This window comes from Chiloscyllium punctatum, chromosome 18 (assembly GCF_047496795.1).
Source record: "Chiloscyllium punctatum isolate Juve2018m chromosome 18, sChiPun1.3, whole genome shotgun sequence".
NCBI lineage: Eukaryota > Metazoa > Chordata > Chondrichthyes > Orectolobiformes > Hemiscylliidae > Chiloscyllium > Chiloscyllium punctatum.
The window spans coordinates 41,069,774-41,095,778 of NC_092756.1; the positions used below are offsets into that span (position 1 = coordinate 41,069,774).

The window sequence follows — 26,005 nt, forward strand, 5'->3', positions numbered from 1 at the left end:
AAAGTGCTCCCTCAATACCTCGCATAGTGCATCCTCAATATCTCAGGAAGTGCTCCCTCAATGCCTCAGAAAGTGCTGACACAATACCTCAGATAGTGCTCCCTCAATACCTCAGAAAGTGTTCCCACAATACCTCAGAAATTGCTCCCTCAGTACCTCAGGAACTGCTCCCTCAATACATCAGAAAGTGATCCCTCAATACCTCAAAAAGTGCTCTGTCAGTACCTCAGAAAGTGTTCCCACAATACCTCAGAAAATTTTCCCTCAGTACTTCAGATAGCGTTTCCTCAATACCTCAGCCGTGATCCCTCAATACCTCAGATAGTGCTTCCTCAGTACCTCAGAAAGTACTCCCTCAGTACCTCAAAAACTACTTGCTCAATACCTCAGATGAAGCTCCCTCAAGACCTCAGAATGGGCTCTCTCAATACCTGAGATAGTGCACCCTCAGTACATCAGAAATTGCTCCCTCAATACCTCAGATAACACCTCCTCTGTCCCTCAGTGCACACCCAATACCTCAGAAGGTGCACCCTCAATAGCTCAGATTGTGCTTCCTTAATACCTCAAAACGTGATCCCTCAATACCTCAGAATGTGCTACCTCAATGCTTTAGATAATTCTACCACAATACCTTAGAAAGTGCTCCCTCAATGCTTTAGATAATTCTCCCACAATACCTTAGAAAGTGCTCCCTCAATACTTTAGATAATGCTCCCACAATACCACAGAAAGTGCTCCCTCAATACCTCAGATAGTGCTTCCTCAATATCTCAGATAGTGCTCCTCAATACCTCAGAAAGTGCTCCCTCAATACCTCAGATAGTGCTCCCCCAATACCTCAGAAAGTGCTCCCTCAATACCTCAGATAGTGCTTCATTAGTAACTCAGACAGTGCTTCTTCAATTACTCAGAAAGTGCTCCCACTGTACCTCAAATAGTGCTTCCTCAGTACCTCAGAAAGTGCACCCTCCATACCGCAGATACTGCTCCCTCAATACCTCAGAAACTACTTGATCAATACCTCCGAAGGATCTCCCTCAATACCTCAGAAATGGCTCCCTCAATACCTCAGCTAGTGCTCCCTCAATACCTCAGAAACTACTTGATCAATACCTCCGAAGGAGCTCCCCCAATACCTCAGAAATGGCTCCCTCAATACCTCAGATAGTGCTCCCTCAATTCCTCAGAAATGGCTCCCTCAATACCTCAGATAGTGCTCCCTCAATACCTCAGATAGTGCTCCCTCAATACCTCAGATAATACCTCCTCTGTCCCTCAGTGCACACCCAATACCTCAGAAGGTGCGCCATCAATAACTCAGATTGTGCCTCCTCAATACCTCAGAATGTGATCCCTCAATACCTTAGAAAGTGCTCCCTCAATACTTTAGATAATTCTCCCACAACACCTCAGAAATTGCTCCCTCAATACCTCAGATAGTGCACCCTCAATACCTCAGATGGTGCTTCCTCAATATCTCAGAACGTGATCCCTCAATACCTCAGATAGTGCTTCATTAGTAATTCAGACAGTGCTGCTTCAATACCTCAGAAAGTGCTCCCACTGTACCTCAGATAGTGCTTCCTCAGTACCACAGATAGTGCACCCTCAATACTGCAGATACTGCTCCCTCAATACCTCAGAAACTACTTGATCAATACCTCCGAAGGAGTTCCCTCAATACCTCAGAAATGGCTCCCTCGATTCCTCAGATTGTGCTCCCTCAATACCTCAGATAGTGCACCCTCAATACCTCGGATAGTGTATCCTCAATATCTCAGAAAGTGCTCCCTCAGTACCTCAGATAGTGCTTTCTCGGGACCGCAGAAAGTGCTCTGTCAATACCTCAGAGAGTGCTGCGTCAGTCCCTCAGATAGAGCTCCCTCAGTACTCAGATGATGCTTCCTCAATAGCTCAGGATGTGCTTCCTCAGTACCTCAGATAGTGCACCCTCAGTACCTCAGATAATGCTCAATCAATACCACAGATAGTGTTCCCTCAGTACCTCAGGTAGTGCTTCGTCAGTGTTTCCTCAATACCTCAGAAAGTGTGCCCTGAATACCTCAGATAGTGCTTCCACATTATGTCAGATATTACACCCTCAATACGTCAGGAAGTGCACCCTCAGTGCCTCAGATAGTTCTCCCTCAATACCTCAGATACTGCTTGATCAGTACCTGAGATAGTGCTTTCTCAATATCTCAGAACGTGAACCCTCCATCGCTCAGATAGTGCTTCCTCAATACCATAGATAATGCACCCTCAATACCTCAGATGGTGCTCCCTCACTATCTCAGATAGTGCTCCTTCAACACCTCAGAAAATAGTCACTCAATAACTGAGAAAGAGCTCCCTCAATACCATAGAAAGTGCACTCTCAGTACAACGTATAGTGCTGTCTCAAAACTGAGATAGTGCTTCCTCAGTACCATAGATAGTGCACCCTCAATACCTCAGAAAGTGCACCCTCAATGCCACAAAAAGTGCTTCCTCAGTACCTCAGAAATTGCTACCTCAGTACCTCAGGTAATGCTCACTCAGTACCGCAGGTAGTACTTCCTCAGGACCGCAGAAAGTGCTCCAACAATACCTCAGATAGTGCTGCTTCAGTACCTCAGATAGGGCAACCTCAGTACCTCAGAAAGTGCTCCCTCAATACCTCAGATAGTGCACCTTCAGTATCTCAGAAAGTGCTCCCTCAATACCTAAGATAGTGCACCCTCAATATCTCAGATAGTACACCCTCAATACCTCAGATAGTGCACCCTCAATATCTCAGATAGTACACCCTCAATACCTCAGATGGTGCTTGCTAAGTACCTCAGAAGGTGCTCCCACAGTACCGCAGAAAGGGATCCCTCAATACCTCAGAAACTGCTTCCTCAGTACCTCAGATAGTACTTCATCATTAGATCAGATAGTACTCCCTCAATACCTCAGATAGTGCAATCTCAATAACTCAGATAGTGCTTCCTAAGTACCTCAGAAGGTGGTCCCTCAATACCTCAGAAAGTTCCCCCTCAATACTTTAGATAATGCTCCCACAATATCTCAGAAAGTGCTCCCTTAATACCTCAGATATTGCTCACTCAATACCTTAAAAAGTTCACTCTCTATATGTCAGAAATTGCTCCCTCAGTACCTCAGATGGTGCTCCCTCAGTACCTCAGATAGTGCTTCCTCAATACCTCAGAAAGTGCTCCCACAAAAACTCAGATTGTGCTTCCTCAATACCTCAGATGTGCTACGCCAATACCTCAGAAAGTGCTCTCTCTGTACCTCAGAAAGTGCACCCTCAACACCACAGAAAGTGCTTCCTCAGTACCTGAGAAAGTGCTCCCTCAGTACCTCAGAAAATGCTCACTCAATACCATTGATAATGCTCCCTGAGTACCACAGGTTGTACTTCCTCAGTATCGCACCATGTGCTCCATCAATACCTCAGATAGTGCTCAATCAATACCACAGATAGTGCTCCATCAGTACCCAGATAGTGCTTCGTCAATACCTCAGAATGTGCTCCCTCTCTTCCTGAGATAGTGCTTCCTCAGTACATCAGATAGTGCTTCCACAATACCTCAGAAATTGCTCCCTGAATACCTCAGAAACTACTTGCTCAATACCTCAGAAGGAGCTCCCTCAATACCTCAGAAGCTGCTCCATCAATACATCAGAAAGTGCTCCCTCAGTACCTTAGAAATTATTCCCACAATAACTCAGATAGTGCTTCTTCAGTACCTCAGATAGTGCATCATCAATACCTCACATAGTGCTTCCTCAGTAGAGTATGCTTCCTCAATGCCTCAGAACGTGATCCCGCAATACCTCAGATAGTGCACCCTCATACCTCAGAAATTGCTCCTTCAATACCTCAGAAAGTGCTCCCTCAATAACTCAGAAAGTATACCCTCAATACCACAGAAAGTGCTTCCTCAGTACCTCAGAAAGTGTTTTCTCAATACCTCAGAAAGTGCTCTCTCAGCACCTCAGATAGTGCTTCTTCAGTATCACAGATAGTGCTCCCTCAATACCTCAGAAACTACTTCCTCAATACCTCAGAAGGAGCTCCTTCAATACCTCGGGAAGGGCTCCCTCAATACCTCAGATAGTGCACCCTCATAACTCAGAAATTGGTCTCTCAATACCTCAGAAGGTGCTGCCTTAATACCTCAGAATGCGCACCCTCAATACCACAGAAACTGTATCCTCATTACCTGAGAAAGTGCTCTCTCAATATCTCAATTTAATGCTCCATCAGTACCGCAGGTAGTTCTTCCTCAGTACCGCAGACAGTGCACCGTCAATACGTCAGATAGTGCCGCCTAAATACCTCAGATAGTGCTCTTTCAGTACACAGATGGTGCTTCCTCAATACCTCAGAAAGTGCTCCCTCAGTACCTCAGATAGTTCTTCCTCAGGACCTCAGATCGTGCACCCTCAGTACCTCAGATAGTGCTTCGTCAGTACATCAGATAGTGTTTCCTCAATACCTCAGAAAGTGCGCCCTGAATACCTCAGATAGTGCTTCCACAGTACTTCAGATATTACACCCTCAATACGTCAGAAAGTGCCCCCTCAGTGCCTCAGATAGTGCTCCCTCAATACCTCAGATACTGCTTGATCAATACCTCAGAAAGTGCTTCCTCAGTACCTCAGACAGTGCTTTCTCAATATCTCAGAACGTCATCCCTCAATAGCTCAGATAGTGCTTCCTCAGTACCACAGATAGTGCACCCTCAATACGTCAGAAAGTGCTCACTCAGTACCTCAGGTAGTGCTCCCTCAATACATCAGAAAGTAGTCGCTCAATACCTGAGAAGGAGCTCCCTCAATACCTTAGAAAGTGCTCTCTCAAACCTCAGGAAGTCCTCCCTCAGTACCTCAGATAATGCAATCTCAATAACTCAGATAGTGCTTCCTAAATACCTCAGAAGGTGGTCCCTCAATGCGTCAGAAAGGTCTCCCCCAAAACTTTAGATAATGCTCACACAATATCTCAGAAAGTGCTCCCTCAATACCTCAGATATTGCTCATTCAATACCTTAGAAAGATCACTCTCTATGTGTCAGAAAGTGCTCCCTCAGTACCTCAGATGGTGCTTGCTCAATACCTCAGATGGTGCACACTCAATAAGTCAGATAGTGCTCCCTCAAAACCTCAGAAACTACTGCCTCAATACCTCAGAAGGAGCTCCCTCATTACCACAGAAAGTGCTCCCTTAACAACTCAGATATTGAACACTCAGTACCTCAGAAATTGCTCCCTTAAGACCTCAGAAAGTGGTCCCACAATACCACAGAAAGTGCTTCCTCAATACCTCAGAAAGTACTCGCTCAATACCTCAGAAGGAGCTCCCTCAATACCGCAGGTAGTGCTTCCTCAATACCTCAGAAAATAATTGCACAATACCTCAGAAAGTGCACCCTCCATACCTCAAAGTGGTCCCTCAGTACCTCAGATAATTCTCCCTCAGTTCCTCAGATTATGCTCCCGCAGTACCTCAGAGAGTGCTTCCTCAGTACCTCAGAAAGTGCTCGTTCAATACCTCTGATAGTGCTCCCTGAATACCTCAGGTAGTGCTTTCTCAGATCCTCAGAAATTGCTCCCTTAATACCTCAATTAGTGTTTCCTCAATTACTCAGAAAGTGCACCCTTAATACCTCAGATAATGCTCCCTCAGTACCTCAGATAGTGCTCCCTGAATGCCTCAGACAGTGCTTCCTTAGATCCTCAGAAAGTGCTCCCTCAATACCTCAAATATATCCCCCTAATACCTTAGATATTGCTCCCTCAGTACCTCAGTAAGTGCTCCCTCAATACGTCAGAAGGAGTTCCCTCAATACCTCAGAAAGTGCTCCCGCAATGCCTCAAAAAGTGCTCTGTCAGTACCTCAGAAAGTGTTCCCACAATAACTCAGGTAGTGCACCTTCAATACCTCAGAAAATGCTCCCTCAATACCTTAAATAGTGCACCCTCAATTACTCAGATAGTGCTTCCTAAGTACCTCAGAAGCTACTCACTCAATACTTCAGAAGGTACTCCCTCAATCCTCAGAAAGTACTCCCTCAGTACTTTGATAATGCTCCCACAATACCTCAGATAGTGCTCCCTCAGTACCTCAGATAGTGCTTCCTCAGTACCTCAGACAGTGCCTCCTCAATACATCAGAAAGTGATCCCTCAGTACTTCAGAAAGTGCTCCCTCAATACCTCAGATAGTGCACCCTCATGACCGCAGATAATGCAACCTCAATACCTCAGAAAAGGCTCCCTCAATACCTCAGTTAGCGCACCCTCAATACCTCAGATAGTGCTTCCGAAGTACCTCATAAAGTGCTCCCTTAGTATCTCAGAAAGTGCTCCCTCAATACCTCAGATAGTGCTCCCTCAATACCTCAGAAAACGCTCCCTCAATACCTCAATTCTCTGCTGCCTCTGTACCTCAAAGTGCACCCTCAATACCTCAGATAGTGCTTCCTCAGTACCGCAGCGACATCTTCCTGAATACCTCTAATTGTGTTCCTCAGTATCTCAGATAGTGCTTCCTCAATACCTCAGAAAGTGCTCCATCAATACCTCAGAAAGTGTACTCTCAATACCTCAGAAAATTCTCCCTCAATACCACAGATAGTGCTCCCTCAATGCCTCAAATAGTGTACCCTCAATACCTCAGAATGTGTTCCCTCAATATCTCAGATAGTGCACTCTAATACCGCAGAAGGTACACCATCAATACCTCAGGTAGTGCACCCTTAATACCTCAGAAATGCTGCCTAAGTACCTCAGAAGGTACTCCCTCAATGCATCAGAAAATGCTCCCTCAATACCTCAGAGAGTGCTCACTCAATACCTAAGAAAGTGCACCCTCTATATGTCAGTAAGTGCTCCCTCAGTTCCTAAGATAGTGCTTCCTCAATACCTCAGATAGTGGTCCCTCAATACCTCAGATAGTGGTCTCGCAGTACATCTGATAGTGGTCCCTCAGTACATCTGATAGTGGTCCCTCAGTACATCTGATAGTGGTCCCTCAGTACATCTGATAGTGCTCCCTCAATGCCTCAAAAATTGCTTCCTCAATGCCTCAGAAAGTCCTCCCTCACTACCTCAGAAAGTCCTCCCTCACTACCTCAGCAAGTCCTCTCTCACTACCTCAGAAAGTCCTCTCTCACTACCTCAGACAGTAAACCCTCAATACCTCAGATAGTGCTTCCAAAGTACCTCAGAAGGTGCTCCCACAATACCTCAAAAAGTGCTCCCTCAATTCCTCATAGAGTGCTCACTCAATACCTTAGAATGTGAACCCTCTGTATGTCAGATAGTGCTCCCTCAGTAACTCATATCTATACCTTGGAAATTGCTCCCACAATACCTCCGAAAGCGCTCCCTCAATATCTCAGAAAGTGCACACTCTGTACTTCAGGCAGTGCTTCCTCAGTGCTCAGACAGTGCTCCCTCAGTGCCTCAGAAAGCGCTCCCTCAATACCTCAGATACTGCACACTCTGTACTTCAGGCAGTGCTTCCTCAGTGCTCAGACAGTGCTCCCTCAGTACCTCAGAAAGCGCTCCCTCAATACCTCAGATAGTGCACACTCTGTAATCAGACAGTGCTCCCTCAGTACCTCAGATTTTGCTCCCTCAATAGCTCAGAAAGCGCTCCCTCAATACCTCAGATAATGCACACTCTGTACTTCAGGCAGTGCTTCCTCAGTGCTCAGACAGTGCTCCCTCAGTACCTCAGAAAGCGCTCCCTCAATACCTCAGATAGTGCACACTCTGTAATCAGACAGTGCTCCCTCAGTACCTCAGGTTTTGCTCCCTCAATACCTCAGAAAGCGCTCCCTCAATACCTCAGATAATGCACACTCTGTACTTCAGGCAGTGCTTCCTCAGTGCTCAGACAGTGCTCCCTCAGTACCTAAGATATTGCTTCCTCAATATCTCAGAAGGAGCTCCCTCAATACCTCAGAAAGCGCTCCCTCAATACCGCAGATAGTGCACAGTCTGTACTTCAGGCAGTGCTTCCTCAGTGCTCAGACAGTGCTCCCTCAGTACCTAAGATATTGCTTCCTCAATATCTCAGAAGGAGCTCCCTCAATACCTCAGAAAGCGCTCCCTCAATACCGCAGATAGTGCACAGTCTGTACTTCAGGCAGTGCTTCCTCAGTGCTCAGACAGTGCTCCCTCAGTACTACAGAAGGAGCTCCCTCAATACCGCAGAAAGCGTTCCCTCAATACCTCAGATAGTGCACACTCTGTACTTCAGGCAGTGCTTCATCAGTGCTCAGACAGTGCTCTCTCAGTACCTCAGATAATGCTTCCTCAATTTCTCAGAAGAAGCTCCCTCAATACCTCAGAAAGCACTCCCTCAATGCCTCAGATAGTGCACACCCTGCACTTCAGGCAGTGCTGCGTCAGTCCTCAGACAGTGCTCCCTCAGTACCTCAGAAGGAGGTCCCTCAATACCTCAGATAGTGCTCACTCTGTACTTTAGGCAGTGCTTCTCCAGTGCTCAGACAGTGCGCCCTCAGTACCTCAGAAGGCGCTCGCTCAATACCTCAGAAAGCGCTCCCTCAATACCTCAGATAGTGCACACTCTGTACTTCAGGCAGTACTTCCTCAGTGCTCAGACAGTGCTCCCTCAGTACCTCAGATATTGCTCCCTCAGTACCTCAGAAGGAGCTACCTCAATACCTCAGAAAGCGCTCCCTCACTACCTCAGATAGTGCACACTCTGTACTTCAGGCAGTGCTACCTCAGTGCTCAGACAGTGTTCCCTCAGTACATCAGAAGGCGCTCCCTCAATACCTCAGATAGTGCACACTCTGTACTTCAGGCAGTGCTTCCTCAGTGCTCAGAGAGTGCTCCCTCAGTACCTAAGATATTGCTTCCTCAATATCTCAGAAGGAGCTCCCTCAATACCTCAGAAAGCGCTCCCTCAATACCGCAGATAGTGCACACTCTGTACTTCAGGCAGTGCTTCCTCAGGGCTCAGACAGTGCTCCCTCAGTACATCAGATATTGCTTCCTCAATACCTCAGATAGTGCACACTCTGTACTTCAGGCAGTGCTTCCTCAGTGCTCAGACAGTGCTCCCTCAATACCTCACAAGGCGCTCCCTCAATACCTCAAAAAGCGTTCCCTGAATACCTCAGATGGTGCACACTCTGTACTTCAGGCAGTGCTCCCTCAGTACCTAAGATATTGCTTCCTCAATACCTCAGAAGGAGCTCCCTCAATACCTCAGAAAGCGCTCCCTCAATACCTCAGATAGTGCACACTCTGTACTTCAGGCAGTGCTTCCCCGCTACCTCAGAAGGAGCTCCCTCTATACCTCAGAAAGCGCTCCCTCACTACCTCAGATAGTGCACACTCTACTTCAGGCAGTGCTTCCTCAGTGCTGAGACAGTGCTCCCTCAGTACCTCAGAAGGAGCTCCCTCTATACCTCAGAAAGCACTCCCTCAATACCTCAGATAGTGCACACTCTGTACTTCAGGCAGTGCTTCCTCAGTGCTCAGACAGTGCTCCCTCAGTACCTCAGAAGGAGCTACCTCAATACCTCAGAAAGCGCTCCCTCAATACCTCAGATAGTGCACACTCTGTACTTCATGCAGTGTTTCCCCAGTGCTCAGACAGTGCTCCCTCAATACCTCACAAGGCGCTCCCTCAATACCTCAGAAAACGCTCCCTCAATACCTCAGATAGTGCACACTCTGTACTTCAGACAGTGCTCCCTCAGTAACTCAGAAGGAGCTCCCTCAATACCTCAGATAGTGCACAATCTGTACTTCAGGCAGTGCTTCCCCAGTGCTCAGACAGTGCTCCCTCAGTACCTCAGATATTGCTTCCTCAATATCTCAGAAGGAGCTCCTCAATACCTCAGAAAGCGCTCCCTCAATACCTCAGATAGTGCACACTCAGTACTTCAGGCAGTGCTTCGTCAGTGCTCAGACAGTGCTCCCTCAGTACCTCAGATATTGCTCCCTCAATACCTCAGACAGTGCACACTCTGTACTTCAGGCAGTGCTTCCTCAGTGCTCAGACAGTGCTCCCTCAGTACCTCAGAAGGAGCTACCTCAATACCTCAGAAAGCGCTCCCTCAATACCTCAGATAGTGCACACTCTGTACTTCATGCAGTGTTTCCCCAGTGCTCAGACAGTGCTCCCTCAATACCTCACAAGGCGCTCCCTCAATACCTCAGAAAACGCTCCCTCAATACCTCAGATAGTGCACACTCTGTACTTCAGACAGTGCTCCCTCAGTAACTCAGAAGGAGCTCCCTCAATACCTCAGAAAGCGTTCACTCAGTAGCTCTGATAGTGCACACGCTGTACTTCAGGTAGTGCATCCTCAGTGCTCAGACAATGCTCACTCAGTACGTAGAAGGAGCTCCCTCAATACCTCAGAAGACGCTCCCTCAATACCTCAGATAGTGCACACTCTGTACTTCAGGCTGTGCTTCCTCAGTGCTCAGACAGTGCTCCCTCAGTAGCTCAGAAGGCGATCCCTCAATACCTCAGATAGTGCACAGTCTGTCCTTCAGGCAGTGCTTCCTCAGTGCTCAGACAGTGCTTCTCCGGTACCTCAGAAGGAGCTCCCTCAATACCTCAGAAAGCGCTCCCTCACTACCTCAGATAGTGCACACTCTGTAATTCACGCAGTGTTTACCCAGTGCTCAGACAGTGCTCCCTCAGTACCTCAGAAGGCGCTCCCTCAATACCTCAGATTGTGCACAATCTGTACTTCACGCAGTGTTTCCCCAGTGCTCAGACAGTGCTCCCTCAATACCTCACAAGGCGCTCCCACAATACCTCAGAAAACGCTCCCTCAATACTTCAGACAGTGCACACTCTGTACTTCAGGCAGTGCTTCCTCAGTGCTCAGACAGTGCTCCCTCAGTACCTCAGAAGGAGCTCCCTCAATACCTCAGAAAGCGCTCCCTCAATACCTCAGGTAGTGCACAGTGTGTACTTCAGTCAGTGCTTCCTCAGTGCTCAGACAGTGCTCACTCGGTACCTCAGAAGGAGCTCCCTCAATACCTCAGAAAGAGCTCCCTCAATACCTCAGATGGTTCACACTCTACACTTCAGGCAATGCTTCCTCAGTGCTCAGACAGTGCTCCCTCAGTACCTCAGAAGGCGCTCCCTCAATACCTCAGATAGTGCACAATCTGTACTTCAGGCAGTGCTTCCTCAGTGCTCAGACAGTGCTCCCTCAGTACCTCAGATAATGCTTCCACAATACCTCAGAAGGCGCTCCCTCAATACCTCAGATAGTGCACACACTGTACTTCAGGCAGTGCTACCTCAGTGCTCAGACAGTGCTCACTCAGTACCTCAGAAGGAGCTCCCTCAATTCCTCAGAAAGCGCTCCCTCACTACCTCAGATCGTGCACCATCTGTATTCAGGCAGTGCTTCCTCAGTCCTCAGACAGTGCTCCCTCAGTACCTTAGAAAGCGCTCCCTCAATATCTCAGAAGGAGCTCCCTCAATACCTCAAAGCGATCCCTCAATACCTCAGATAGTACACACTCTGTACTTAAGGCAGTGCTTCCCCAGTGCTCAGACAGTGCTCCCTCAGTACCTCAGATATTGCTTCCTCAATATCTCAGAAGGAGCTCCTCAATACCTCAGAAAGCGCTCCCTCAATACCTCAGATAGTGCACACTCAGTACTTCAGGCAGTGCTTCGTCAGTGCTCAGACAGTGCTCCCTCAGTACCTCAGATATTGCTCCCTCAATACCTCAGACAGTGCACACTCTGTACTTCAGGCAGTGCTTCCTCAGTGCTCAGACAGTGCTCCCTCAGTACCTCAGAAGGAGCTCCCTCAATACCTCAGAAAGCGCTCCCTCACTACCTCAGATATTGGTTCCACAATATCTCAGAAGGAGCTCCCTCAATACCTCAGATAGTGCACACACTGTACTTCAGGCAGTGCTTCCTCAGTGCTCAGACAGTGCTCACTCAGTACCTCAGAAGGAGCTCCCTCAATTCCTCAGAAAGCGCTCCCTCACTACCTCAGATCGTGCACCATCTGTATTCAGGCAGTGCTTCCTCAGTGCTCAGACAGTGCTCCCTCAGTACCTTAGAAAGCGCTCCCTCAATACCTCAGATAGTGCACAATCTGTACTTCAGGCAGTGCTTCCTCAGTGCTCAGACAGTGCTCCCTCAGTACCTCAGAAGGAGCTCCCTCAATATCTCAGAAGGAGCTCCCTCAATACCTCAGATAGTGCACAATCTGTACTTCAGGCAGTGCTTCCTCAGTGCTCAGACAGTGCTCCCTCAGTACCTCAGATATTGCTTCCTCAATATCTCAGAAGGAGCTCCTCAATACCTCAGAAAGCGCCCCCTCAATACCTCAGATAGTGCACACTCAGTACTTCAGGCAGTGCTTCCTCAGTGCTCAGACAGTGCTCCCTCAGTACCTCAGAAGGCGCTCCCTCACTGCCTCAGATAGTGCACACTCTGTACTTCGGGCAGTGCTTCCTCAGTGCTCAGACAGTGCTCACTGAGTACCTCAGAAGGAGCTCCCTCAATATCTCAGAAGGAGCTCCCTCAATACCTCAGTAAGCGCTCCCTGAATACCTCCGATAGTGCACACTCTGTACTTCAGGCAGTGCTTCCTCAGTGCTCAGACAGTGCTCCCTCAAAACCTCAGATATTGCTTCCTTAATATCTCAGAAGGAGCTCCCTCAATACCGCAGAAAGCGCTCCCTCAATACCTCAGATAGTGCACACTCTGTACTTAAGGCAGTGCTTCCTCAGTGCTCAGACAGTGCTCCGTCAGTACCTCAGAAGGCGCTCCCTCACTACCTCAGAAAGCGCTCCCTCACTACCTCAAATAGTGCACACTCTGTACTCCAGGCAGTGCTTCCTCAATGCTCAGACAGTGCTCCCTCAGTACCTCAGATTTTGCTTCCTCAATATCTCAGAAGGAGCTCCCTCAATACCTCAGAAAGCGCCCCCTCAATACCTCAGATAGTGCACACTCTGTATTTCAGTCAGTGCTTCCTCAGTACCTCAGATATTGCTCCCTCAATACCTCAGAAAGCGCTCCCTAACTACCTCAGATAGTGCAAACTCTGTACTTCAGGCAGTGCTTCCTCAGTGCTCAGACAGTGCTCCCTCAGTACCTCAGATTTTGCTTCCTCAATATCTCAGAAGGAGCTCCCTCAATACCTCAGAAAGCGCCCCCTCAATACCTCAGATAGTGCACACTCTGTATTTCAGTCAGTGCTTCCTCAGTACCTCAGATATTGCTCCCTCAGTACCTCAGATATTGCTCCCTCAATACCTCAGAAAGCGCTCCCTAACTACCTCAGATAGTGCACACTCTGTACTTCAGGCAGTGCTTCCTCAGTGCTCAGACAGTGCTCCCTCAGTACCTCAGAAGGCGCTCCCTCAATACCTCAGAAAGCGCCCCCTCAATACCTCAGATAGTGCACACTCTGTATTTCAGTCAGTGCTTCCTCAGTACCTCAGATATTGCTCCCTCAATACCTCAGAAAGCGCTCCCTTACTACCTCAGATAGTGCACACTCTGTACTTCAGGCAGTGCTTCCTCAGTGCTCAGACAGTGCTCCCTCAGTACCTCAGAAGGCGCTCCCTCAATACCTCAGATAGTGCACACTCTGTACTTCCGGCAGTGCTTCCTCAGTGCTCAGACAGTGCTCCCTCAGTACCTCAGACAGTGCTCCCTCGGTGTCTCAGGCAGCGCTCCCTCAGTACCTCAGAAAGCGCTCCCTCAGTACCTCAGGCAGCGCTCCCTCAGTACCTCAAAAAGCGCTCCCTCAAAATCTCAGATAGTGCTCAATTCTGGACGTCCAAGACGTTCACGTCCAAGACCTCAGTAGCCAGTGCTGCATGCACGGGTGGTAGCGCCGCGCCCGCAGCGGCCTTGGTGGCCAGGTCGGCCTAATGATTCTCTAGCTGTTCAGCGGTGGTGGCCCCCTGGTGTGCTTTGATTTTCACCACTGCGGGGAGCAGGGGGAGGCATGCGGCCGCCACCAGGTCGCGGACCATATTTTCGTGTTTAATCTGGCCACTGCCGGCCGTAATAAATCCCCGGCGGCTCCACGCTGCCATGTATTCATGGACTACCCCGAAAGCGTACTGGCTATCGGTAAAGATGTTTACCCGCCTGCCTGTTCCCAGTCGGAGTGCGGCAGTGAGTGTGACCAGCTCCGCGACCTGGGCAGAGGTGTCGCACCCCCCCTCCCCCCCCCCGCCCAATCGTACCCTGTGCTCGGGTGGCCCCGGTATGGTCGAACACCGCCCATCCCGTTTGATAGGACCCCTCGACAAGCCTACGTGAGCCGTCCAGATACAAGGTCAGGTCGGGATCAGGGACCGGCCACGCAGTCCCCCTCCGCCGAGTTGATGGCGGCCTGGCAATGGTGGGGCTCCCCTACCGCGATAATCCCGTCGGCAGGGTTTGGCCCTGTGTCCCGAACGATCTGAATGGACTGGTCCCGGGGGAGGAGAGCTGCCTCCCAAGTTGCCCTACGGGCATCTGAGACCGTCCGGAGGCGGCCCGTATTCAGGAATTCGACTCTCGTGTGTCTCGTGTGTAAAATTATCTGGCCGGACATGGTGACTGGCTCACACACCCGGTGCGCCCATGTGGCGCAATCCAGCGCTGCCACGCAGCAGTGCATGCCCTTCACGACCGGGGACTCCTTTGTGGAGTAGTAACCCACTGGTCTCATGTGGTCACCTCTGGTTTGGGTGACAACAGCGCTGTAAAACCCCCCTTCGAGGCCGTAAAAGATGTGGATGGGCTTTGATAGGTCGGGGAGACACAGGGCCGGGGCGCTGAGTAGATGGGACTTTAACTTAGAATAAGCGTCATCGTGTTCGGTTCGCCATACCACCCTCTCCGCTCCTGGCCCGCACCCCCCTCCTTCCCCCCCCCACCCCCCCCTCCTTCTCCCCCCCTTCTCCCCCCCCCCAACCCACCCCCTCCCCCTCCCCCCCCCCCTCCCTCCCCCCCCCCCCCCCCGATCAGCGTCGGGAACCCCACTGTGTGCTCGGAATGCCTCAAACTTGCGGACCCCATATGCCTGGGCACCCTCCCCAGGTTTCTAAGTGATACCCACAATGGAGATCCAGTCGACCGGTGTATGGCTAAGTGCCTCGCTGACATCAGCCTTGAAGTCGGCGATGGCAACCTCCTGTTTGCGACGGCTGTCGCGGAGGTCAGTGCACCAGGACCCATTCTGGTGCGCTGGCTGGAGCCTGGACCAAAGGTTCTCTGGGAGTTTGGTCCGGACCAGGCCGGCCACGTCCCTATTGTGGAGGTTGTGGCAGATCTGCATCTCCCTAAGCCTCTGCCAAAATTCAGCGTTATTGTGCCGAGGCTTAAGGGCGGGGAGCCTGTCCAGTAGTTTCATGGTGTCGTCCGGGGTCAGGGAGACGTAGGTCATCGTAAGGTGGGGGTTATGAGCAAGGGTTGTGGCCCGTCCCCTCTCCCCTCCCCCGGAGGTATATTCAACTTTCACAGGGGCTGCAAGGGCATAGCCCGTGCGCGATTCCCGGGTGTCCGGAATGTCCGTGAGCCCCTCCCAGTCCCACTTGGGGGACTGCGGGGCACTGGGCGCATCGGATAAGGTCGGTAAAACCATGTGGGCAGCAAGCGCCTGGGCTTCTAGGTGCTCTGCGGGCTGCTTTTTCTTGTCTTGGACATAGGCTTGCTGGCAAGGTTCAGCTTTAACGTGTGCCTGTAGCACCAGGACGCAAGCTTTCTCGTACCTATCTTTCCTCTGGCGGGCCCACCACTCGCGCTGTACATCAAGCGGGTTAGCGGGTCGCCAGCCTGAGCGAAGCATAGCCTTAATAACTTTTTTATTCTTGTTGGCTATAAAACGGGTAAGGGAACCATCCGGTCCTCAATCTAGGTCTTAAGCCGTGCATCCACCCCTGGTAGGGGCGCAGCGGGTGTAACTTGACAGAAGCTAAACTACAGTAAAGCTAGCAGGTGTGCTACGGGATGTCGCTAGCACTAAACTTATTAATCTCCCAGTCGGGGAGCCCACTCCCTGTTAGTTGAACCCTAACCCCGCAGGTCAACCTGGGCAGGGGTGGGGATAGTTACAGACGGGGTGCGTGTCGATTCCTAAGTGTGTGACCCCGGGTTACCGTGAGTCTCGCTCTCACCGCCTGACATTCAGCGGCCGTGTGTATCCCGCGAACACTGGGCGTGAATCAGGGGCCCGAGTGCAAGGGGGGTTTGTGAACCAGGGGCCCGAGTGCAAGGCGGGGGGGGGGGGGTTGCTGTGAACTCAGACCTAACCGCGCCTGATCCTGAAGAGGCCAACACCTCGGGACCGCGAAGTCAATCGGCAGAGTGCGTAACCATCGCTTGGCCCAGTGGCTCCGCGTCTCGGGCTGGTTTGGAGGACTTCCCTTCTTGTAGCGCGTAGACCTCCCAGCCTCTACCGCATAAGCAAGGAAGATGCTAAAACCGGGCTCAACGTACAATGGGGTCCCCTATTCTCCCACTGCAGAGGTCAACCAGGAAGGCTTGTTTAGTCGGTTTTTAAACAGCGGGGAGGGGGGTCAATCTGTCGGGGTCTCGGACCCAAAGACGTCGGTCCAAGGATAGTCCATCAGTCACAGTAGTACATTAACAATAAACGACAATAATAATAATCACGCACACATTTACTAGTGTTCAGTGACCCCAATCGCCCACCCACGAAGGATCACTCACTCACACACACTTTTAAAGTGTACTCTACCGTTACACGACTGCCGGACTCACTCTGTTCACAGGTTCAGATAACGGCCGGCAGTGAAGTCCCTTGCGGGGCACTGGGAGACTTTTACGCGAGAAGTAAAAGAGTAAAGATACTCACCCAGCGCCGTCGCAGGGATCCAGCAGCCGTCGTTAACCAGGACGAAACCCCCAATTGTTAGCGCGGATGAAATGGTATCAGTCCGAGCCCAGATTGCGGTTCAACAATCGGTAACGTTTATTGATACAGTAACACCGGCGCAGACCAAACGAGGTCCGAATCTCGGCTGTTCTGCTGTTCCCGCGCACTGCTACACATTATATACCTTTCTTTGTTAGGATGTGAGGATTTTGAGTATGAATGGGATGATAGGTCCCCATCATCGCTGGAGTAGGTGCAAATGGTGGGTTTCCTGCCGTCCCAGGAGAGTTGCAGTGTAAACACAATAGGGTGCAAATTGGATTATGTAAACGGGTCCGGGTACTATCTGCTTGTCTCTCTCTGTGAGGGCTGGAGGCTAGCACCCCCCTTTATTCCCTTGGGGTGCTGGTGTGTATTAGTCTGTTCGTTCCTGTCTGGTGGATGCCTGTCCTTTGTGTCAGGATGGTTCTGTATTGATGAATATGGGTGTGTTTCAGTCAGTCTCGTGATTTGATTAGGAAATTGGATCAGACTACTCTACACCAACATTGTCAGTGCAGTCTCAATCAATGGGTGGGAATCAGATAGCTTCCCTGTAAGATCTGGAGTCAGGCAGGGATGCCCCCTTCTCACCCGCCTTGTTTGTGTGTTGCATAGAGCCATTTACCGAATCCATCAGGAAGGATGCGAGCCTGAGAGGGGTAACTATTCCTGGCAGCGGGGACCTACAGGTTAAAGCCTCCCTGTACATGGATGACGTCGCTGTTTTCTGCTCGGATCCACTGTCCGTGCACAGACTCATGTGCATCTGTGACCAGTTCGAACGGGCCTCGGGGGCCAAGGTAAACCGAGGCAAGAGCGAGGCCATGCTCTTCGGGAACTGGGCCGACCAATCCTCTATCCCCTTCACCGTCAGGACTGACCACCTGAAGGTGCCGGGTATTTGGTTCAGGGGGGCTGGGGCGTGCGCCAAGACCTGGGCGGAGTGGATCAGAAAAATGAGACAGAAACTAGGCAGATGGGGGCAACGGTCACTCTCCATCGCGGGAAAAAACCTGGTCATCAGGTGTGAGGTCCTCTCAGTATTACTATATGTGGCACAGGTCTGGCCTATCCCCAGGACCTGTGCCGCCGCAGTCACCCGGGCCATCTTCCAATTCATTTGGAGATCAAAGATGGACCGGGTCCGAAGAGATTCAATGTACAAAGACCGGTGCAATGGGGGAAAAAAACACGCCCAATGCCACCCTCACCCTGATGGCCACCTTTGTGTGTGGCTGCATCAAGCTGTGCGTGGATCCCTGGTACGCAAACACCAAGTGTCACTACGTACTGAGGTTCTACCTGTCCCCGGTGTTGTGAAGGATGGGCCTGGCCTCGCTGCCGCGGAACGCTCCGAGTAGTTGGACCGTTCCGTATCACCTGTCCTTCGTGGAGAAATTTATGAGGAAAAACACCTTTGACCACAAGTCCATCAGGAAGTGGTCAGCACGTAGCGTCCTTGAGACCCTTCGGGAAAAGGAGAGGGCGGATCCTGTCGAGCGGTTCCCTGAGCAGACTGTCAAAGCCATTTGGCAGAATGCCTCATCGCCAGAACTTTCCAACAAGCACCAAGACATGGCTTGGCTGGTGGTGAGAAGGGCTCTGCCTGTGAGATCCTTCATGCACGCCCGGACTCTCTGCCGCACCGCACGCTGCCCTCGAAGTTGCTGCGGTGGGGACGAGACTGTCACACACCTCCTTCTGGAATGTGCCTATGCAGAGGATGTCTGGAGAGGAATGCAGTGGTGTTTGTCGAGGTTCGTCCCGAGCAGCGCCGTGACGCGGGACTCCGTGCTCTACGGTCTGTTCCCCAGGACTCACACCGAGACGAACATTAACTGCGCCTGGAGGATCATCAACTCGGTGAAGGATGCTCTCTGGGCAGTGCGAAACCTGTTGATCTTCCAGCTGAAGGAGTTGACCCCAACTGAGTGTTGCAGACTGGCACATTCCAAGGTCCAAGACTACTTGTTGAGGGATGCACTGAAGCTTGGGGCAGCTGCCGCCAAGGCGCGGTGGGGAAAGACCACCGTGTAAGATCGGCCTGCCTAAAGAAGAACGGGGGCCCATGCGGACGTTTTTTGGGCTCTGCTGATGCCTCAGCTAAATATATGCATAAGATTGAGAAATGCACAGACCTGTATAAATGATAAATTTGAATCTGTGTTTGTAAATGTGGACATACCTACCTTCTGCATAAAAACAGACTTTTTTTCTCAGTAACATCAGTTCCTGAGGAAGCGTCACTGGATCGAAAATGCGAACTGATTTCTTTTCACAGATGCTGCCTGATCTGCTGAGCATTTCCAGTATCTTCTGGTTGTTGTGTGAGATTTACAGCATCCGAAGTTCTTTTGGTTCTAATTTACCCGGAGTATCTAATTCAGGTCCAGCAGACTGAAACAGTGTTTATCAACCTTCCCAGTCCACACTAACTCCATCTCTCTCCCAGTATCTGCTGTCTCTCCCACTCCTTCACATTCAGTCCCCCCCTCACAGTGACACTGCGCCTGCAAAGCTGATGGTCATGTGTTGGCCTGCTGGACCCACCCCTCATTCACTCCCATTGGCTGGAGGATCATGCCAACTCTCCTATTGGTCTGAAGCTGTGTCAATCAGCCAGGCCCCATTGTGACCTGAGTGGTGGGATCCTCCCAGGTGCATCAGAGGCTGAGGGGTGACCTCATAGAGGTTTATAAAACCATGAGGGTCATGGGTAGGATAAATAGACAAGGTCATTTCCCTGGGGTCGGGGAGTCCAGAATGAGGGGGCATGGGTTTAAGATGAGAGGGGAAGAATTTAAAATGGATCGGAGGGGCAATTTTATTCCCCACTGAGGTTGGTACGTGTATGGAATCTTCTGTCGGGAAGTGGAGGATGTTGGTACAATTAAACCATTTGGCATCTGGATGGGTATATGAATAGGAAGGGTGTAGAGTGATGTATGCCAAGTGTTGGCAAATGGGTCTAGATTAGGTTGGGATATCTGGTCAGCATGGACCTGTTTAACCAAAGGGTTATTTTCACGCTGTACATCTCTACGGCTCTGCCCTGTGATGAGCTTCATCATTCACAGTGAATGGGTCAGTATCACAGAACACAGGGACTGGAGGCTATTCAGCCCATTGGAGCTGTACTCTCTCCCTCTGGAGATGGTGCCAGTCAGTCCCAACTCACCTCCCATTTGGACATAGCCCTCCAAATCCTTCCTTAAAAAAGTTAAATTTCAAATTTGTTTTGACAATAACTACTGAATCTGCATCCAGCTGTCGGTCAAACTGTTCCAGATGCTCAGAACTTAGTGAGTAAAATAATCTTCACATTTTTAACCTGTATTATTTGCCAGTTACCTGAAAATAGTTACTAAAAATTGTGATGTTAAAAATTTCTCACTCTGTCTCTCTGTAAATGAAATACCCTGGAAACAAATCAACTCCTGGTCGAAATCACTGCTTAACCTTCTCAGCTCCAAGGAGAATTATCTGACCTTCTGCTAACTCTCCATAAAAGAGAAACCTATCTTAATTTTAATTTATTAGTGCCATAGAGATGTACCGCACAGAAACAGACCCTTCAGTACAACTTGTCCATGCCGACCAGATATCCTAAAGTAATCTCATCCCATATGCCAGCCCTTGGCCCATAGCCTTCTAAACCTTTCCCAATCACATATCCAATGAGATGCCTTTTAAATGTTGTAACTGTACCGGCCTCCACACTTTCTCTGGCAGTTCACTCCATACACGTACCACGTTCAGCTTGAAACTTTGCCCCGAATATCCCTTTTCAATCTTTCCCTCACGCCTGTGCTTTCTAGATTTGGACTCACCTAAACAGGAATAAGACCCTGGCTGTTGACCCTATCCATGTCCCTCACGATTTTAATCAACCTCTATGGTCACTTCTCAGCATCCGATTCTCCAGTGAAAACAGCCTCAGTCTATTCAGCCTCTCCCTATAGCTCAATCCCTCAACCCTGGCAACATCTTTGCATCTTTTCTGAATCCTTTCAAGTTTCACAATATCATTCCGATAACAGGGAGACCAGGACTGAAAGCAGAATTCCAGAAGTGGCTGAATCAATGTCCTGTACAACCGCAAAATGACGCCACAACTCCTGTACTCAATGCACTGACCAATAAAGGCAAGTACACCAAACACTTTCTTCACTACCCTGCCTATCTATGATTCCACTTTCAAGGAACTATGAACCTGCACTCCAAGATCTCTTTGTTCAGCAACACTCCCCAGGACCTTCCCATTAAGTGTAGAAGTCCTGCCCTGATTTGCTTTTCCAAAATGCAGAACCTCACATATATCTAAATTAAACTGCATCTGCCACTCCTCAGCCCATTTGATCGGAGTCTCATTGTACTCTCGGGTAACTTTGCTGTCCACTGCACCTCCAATTTTGGTGTCTATTGTAAACCTACTAACCATAGCTCCTATATTCACATAGAAATCATTTATATAAATGACAAAAAGCAGTGGACCCAGTACCCAGCCTGACAGCATATTGCTCATCACAGGCTTCCAGTCCAAAAAGCATCCTGCACTATGACACTGACTGCTCAGCAAGGTTAGAGCTCATGGCATACAGGGAGATCTAACCATTTGGATACAGAACTGGCTCTTCAGACTGGAGGCCTGTGACGAGTGGAATGGTGCAAGGACCACTGCTGGATACACTACCTTTCGTCATTTATATCAATGACTTGGATGTGAACATCGGAGGTATAGTTAGTGAGATGACACCAAAACTGGAGGGGGAGTGGACAGTGAAAAAGATTACCTCAGAGTACAATGGGATCTTGATCAGATGGGTGAATGGCTGAGGAGTGGTATTTTGGAAACTCAAATCTTAGCAGGACCTATACACTGAATGGTAAGGTCCTGGTGAGTGTTCCTGAACAAAGAGACCTTGGAGTGCAGGCAGATAGGATAGTGAAGGTGGCATTTGGTATGCTTTCCTTTAATGGACAAAGTATTGAGTACAGGAGTTGTGAGGTCATGTTGTGGCTGTACAGGACATTGGTTAGGCCACTTTTGGAACGTTGTGTACAAATCTGGTCTCCTTCCTATTGGAAGGATGTTGTGAAACTTGAAAGGGTTCAGGAAAGATTTACAAGAACGTTTCCAGGGTTGGAGGAGTTGAGCTAGGCTGGGGGTTGAATAGAGGTTGAATAGATTGGGGCTGTTTTCCCTGCAGCGTCGGAGGCTGAGAAGTGATCTTATCTATGTATATAAAAACCTGAGGTGCATGGATAGGATAAATAGACAAAGTCTTTTCCCCGGCGTGGGGGATCCCAGCACTAGAGGGCATAGGTTTATGGTATGAGGGGAAAGACTTTAAAGAGACTTGAGAGGCAACGTTTTCACACAGAGGGTGGTACGTGTATGGAATAAGCTGTCAGAGGAAGTGGTGGAGGCCATTACGATTGCAACATTTAAAAGGCATCTTCATGTGTATATGAATAGGAAGGATATGGGCCGGGTGCTGACAGGGGGGACTAGATTGCATTGGGATATCTGATCAGCACGTACTGGTTGGACCGACGGGTCTCTGTTTCTGTGCTGTCCATCTATGACTCTTTGACCTTCCAGCCAATTCCGTATCCAAACAGCTAGTTTGCCAGAATTCTATGGTATTGAACCTGCTAACCAGTGTGTTATGTGAAACCTTGTGTCTTTCTCAAGTCCAAGTTAATGATTTTAATGCACAAAGCCATGCTGACTCTCCCTAATCATTTCTTGCTTTTCCAATGACATGTAAATCCTGTCCCTGAGAATCCTTCCAACAACTTCTCTGCCACTGACTTCAGGCTCACCGATCTATAGTTCCCTGGCTTTTCCTTACCACCTTTCTCAAATAATGGCACCCATCTTCCAGCACCTCACCTGTGGTGATCGATGATACAAATATCGCAGCGAGAGGCCCAGCAAAAGCTTCCCTAATTTCCTACAAGGTTCTGGGATACACCTGATCAGATTCCAGGGATTTATCCACCTTTATGCATTTTAAGACATCCAGTACCACCTCCTCTATAATATGTACACTTGCCAAGTTATCACTATTTATTTCTCCAACATCTCTATCTTTCATATCCCCTTTCTGACATGAAATACTTACAGAATCTCTCCCACCTCCTGCTGTTCCATAGACAGTCTTGTTGATCTTTGAGGGTCGCTATTCTCTGCCTAGTTATTCTTTTGTCTTTAGTGTATTTGTAGAATCTCTTTGGATTCTCCTTAAACCTATTTCCCAAAGCTATTTCATGTCCCCTTTTCTGCCTCCTGGTTTCCCATGAGTATACTCCTACTGCCCTTATAGTCCTCTAGGGACTCACTCCAACCCAGTGGTCTGTACCTGCCATATCCTTTCTTAAATTTCTTGACCAGAGCCTCAATTTCTCAGGTCATGCAGCATTCTCAATGCCTCCCAGCCTTGGCCTTAACGGGAACATACTATCTGTGTACTCTCATTGTCGCAGGCCTATGGAGGCAATGGCAGATGAGGACAGAGAAACAATCATTATCAGTAAAGAGGTCGGGTTGGGAAAGGGAACAACTCATCCTTATCTCTATAATTCCTCTCTAGCCTCAGAACTATCACTATCTCTGGTATCAAAAACATCTCAATCTATGCAACATCCTCCAATCTCAACACCCTCTCTATCTTTAATCTTGTCCACCCTCACAAATCTCTGTGATGTGCCTTTCTTTCATTCCAACCTTCAAGATAACCCATTTTTATTTATTTCAGATTCCTGCACCCAGAGCTCCACAGTGTCCCATTTAACCTCTTTCACATTTTCCTCCAAAAAACATTAATCAATCACGTATCATCTATTCTAATATCACCTTCTCTGACCTGGTTTCTATTGTGGCTTGTCATATTCCTATATTATGCATCTGTGGTGACAGAAAAAGATGTTGTGGTCCATCGGGTTTATGCTGTAAAGAAATCTCCCATCTAACTATTTTAATCCCATTTTCCAGCACTGAGCCCATAGACCTGTCAGCCTTGGCATTGCAAGTGTGTTCCTAAATATATCTGAAATGCCATCGGGATTTCTGTCTCTCACTCATTTCCAGACAGTGAGGTTTAGTGCAACTGTTACTCTATGCTATCCCCCACAGGGTTCAGAGCAGCTGGGTCTGTGCGAACCACAGATCGCCCACACATTGGGAAGGATGACAGGGTCCCTGAGAGAGGGCACAGGAGATTTACCAGGATGGTTCAAGAAATGGGGGATTTTAGTTGCAGAATTTGTGGGGCTGTTTTAACATTAATTACTCATGTGACATGTGTGTTGCGAATACACATCAAGAATAACAATCCACAATTAATGGACTAAGATCTACTTTCTTCCTTTAAGGCATTCTTGAAAAACTGCTTATTTGGCAATGGTTGTGGTCACTGGACACAATATTCTCCATCTGTAGCCTTATGTCAAAACTTCTCAATAATATTTTTGTGAAATTAAAACTATGATGATTTGTACAGATATCTTCTACTCTTCAATATCACTGAGTGAATAATCTGTAATGTCTCTTACCCAACCACGTTGGAGGCGCACCTTCACCATACAAATTGCAGCAGTACAAGGAAGTCAAATATCACCCTCTCCACAGGCAACAAGGCTTTGGCATTGATCACTGGTTTCTGTGGAAGGAGAAATACACAGTTGATGTTTCATGGAGTGCAATATGAATTACAGGGAATGAAAACGGTGCAGAACTTGACTGTCAGAAACTGAAGGAAAATGCACTCGCTTATTGGAAAAAAGAATTCTTGACTGTCTAAGATATTGTGGAAAAAAATAACCTGATAATGGAACAGCATACGGTCAGGAACCGGCAGCAGTGGACAATTCATTTACATTCCTGAAGAAGGGCTTATGCCCAAAACGTTGATACTCCTGCTCCTCGGATGCTGCCTGGCCTGCTGTGTTTTTCCAGCTCTACATTTTTCAATTCATTTACAAAACAGCTGTGAAAGTAATAGTAAAATACTATACAGAGCAAAACTACACCCATGAGAGACTGAGGAAGCTAGATAAGGAACAAGTGGACAGAGAACCCAGCGGTGAATCAGAGCAGAGTTCACTTTTATGATCCCACAGTCAAAGATGTCGAGCACAGAAACAGACTTCTTCGGTCCAACCTATGCCAACCAGATATCCTAACCTAATCTACCTAAATTAAATCCTTTTTGCCACTCCTCAGCCCATTGGCCCATCTGATCAATATCCCACTGTACTCTGAGATAACCTTCTTCATTGCCCACAATACCTCCAATTTTGGTGTCACCTGCAAGCTTATTAATTATACGGCCTCTATTCACATCCAAATCATTTAAAAGAATGATGAAACAAATCCAGAAAAAAGTCCATTTCTCTGGGTTTGAATGTGCTCTGTGTAAATCCTGCCCTATGACTCTTTTTACCAAGGAAGGCTGCACATACATCCCTCTGAACTTTGCCCCCTACAAAGCTGGCGGCCGCGCACGTGTCCAGTGAATCGTTGCCCCGAATAAAGATGGCGGCGCTCACTCGGGCCGATTACTCAACGAGGCATATTCCCGTTTGCTGCAAAAACTGGACTGTAAGGTTCAAAGTTGTATCTTCCGATGTGTACCAAATGATTGTAAAACCTCTCAGACCATACCAACACCATTTCCCTCCCGCTTCCTGCTGTTTATTTCTTTCCTTACCGACATCCCCAACATTTGCGCCCACCGCGAGGATGATCACGTGGTCTAGTCTAGTCCCGCCCCCATTCACTGATTGGCCGGAGGACCAACTGCCGCCAAGTCCTCCAGGTCCGCCCCTGCCTATGTATTGGTCCGCCGCTGACATCAATCACTTCTTCAATCCAACCTGTCGATGCCAACCAGATATTCAAACCTAATCTATCTAAATTAAATCCTATCTGCCGGTCCTCAGCCCACTGGCCCATCTGATCAATATCCCATTGAATTCTGAGATAACCTTCTTCATTGTCCACAATACCAACTGTTGGCTGGAGCTTGCGCACTGCTTCGTGGCTTTTGTTGCTGTTTCTCAGTTACAAGAGTGAGGGA

General features: G+C 48.8%; 1 long non-coding RNA gene across 2 annotated transcripts in view; it reads right to left on the minus strand.

Annotated features, from left to right (window-relative positions):
* Positions 1 to 26,005, minus strand: part of LOC140489145 (uncharacterized) — a 323,165-nt gene that overhangs the window by 291,368 nt on the left and 5,792 nt on the right. For both annotated transcript variants that reach the window (XR_011963094.1, XR_011963095.1), the window contains exon 2: positions 24,480 to 24,586. This is a non-coding gene — a long non-coding RNA (uncharacterized lncRNA). The remainder of the gene's footprint in view (positions 1 to 24,479; positions 24,587 to 26,005) is intronic.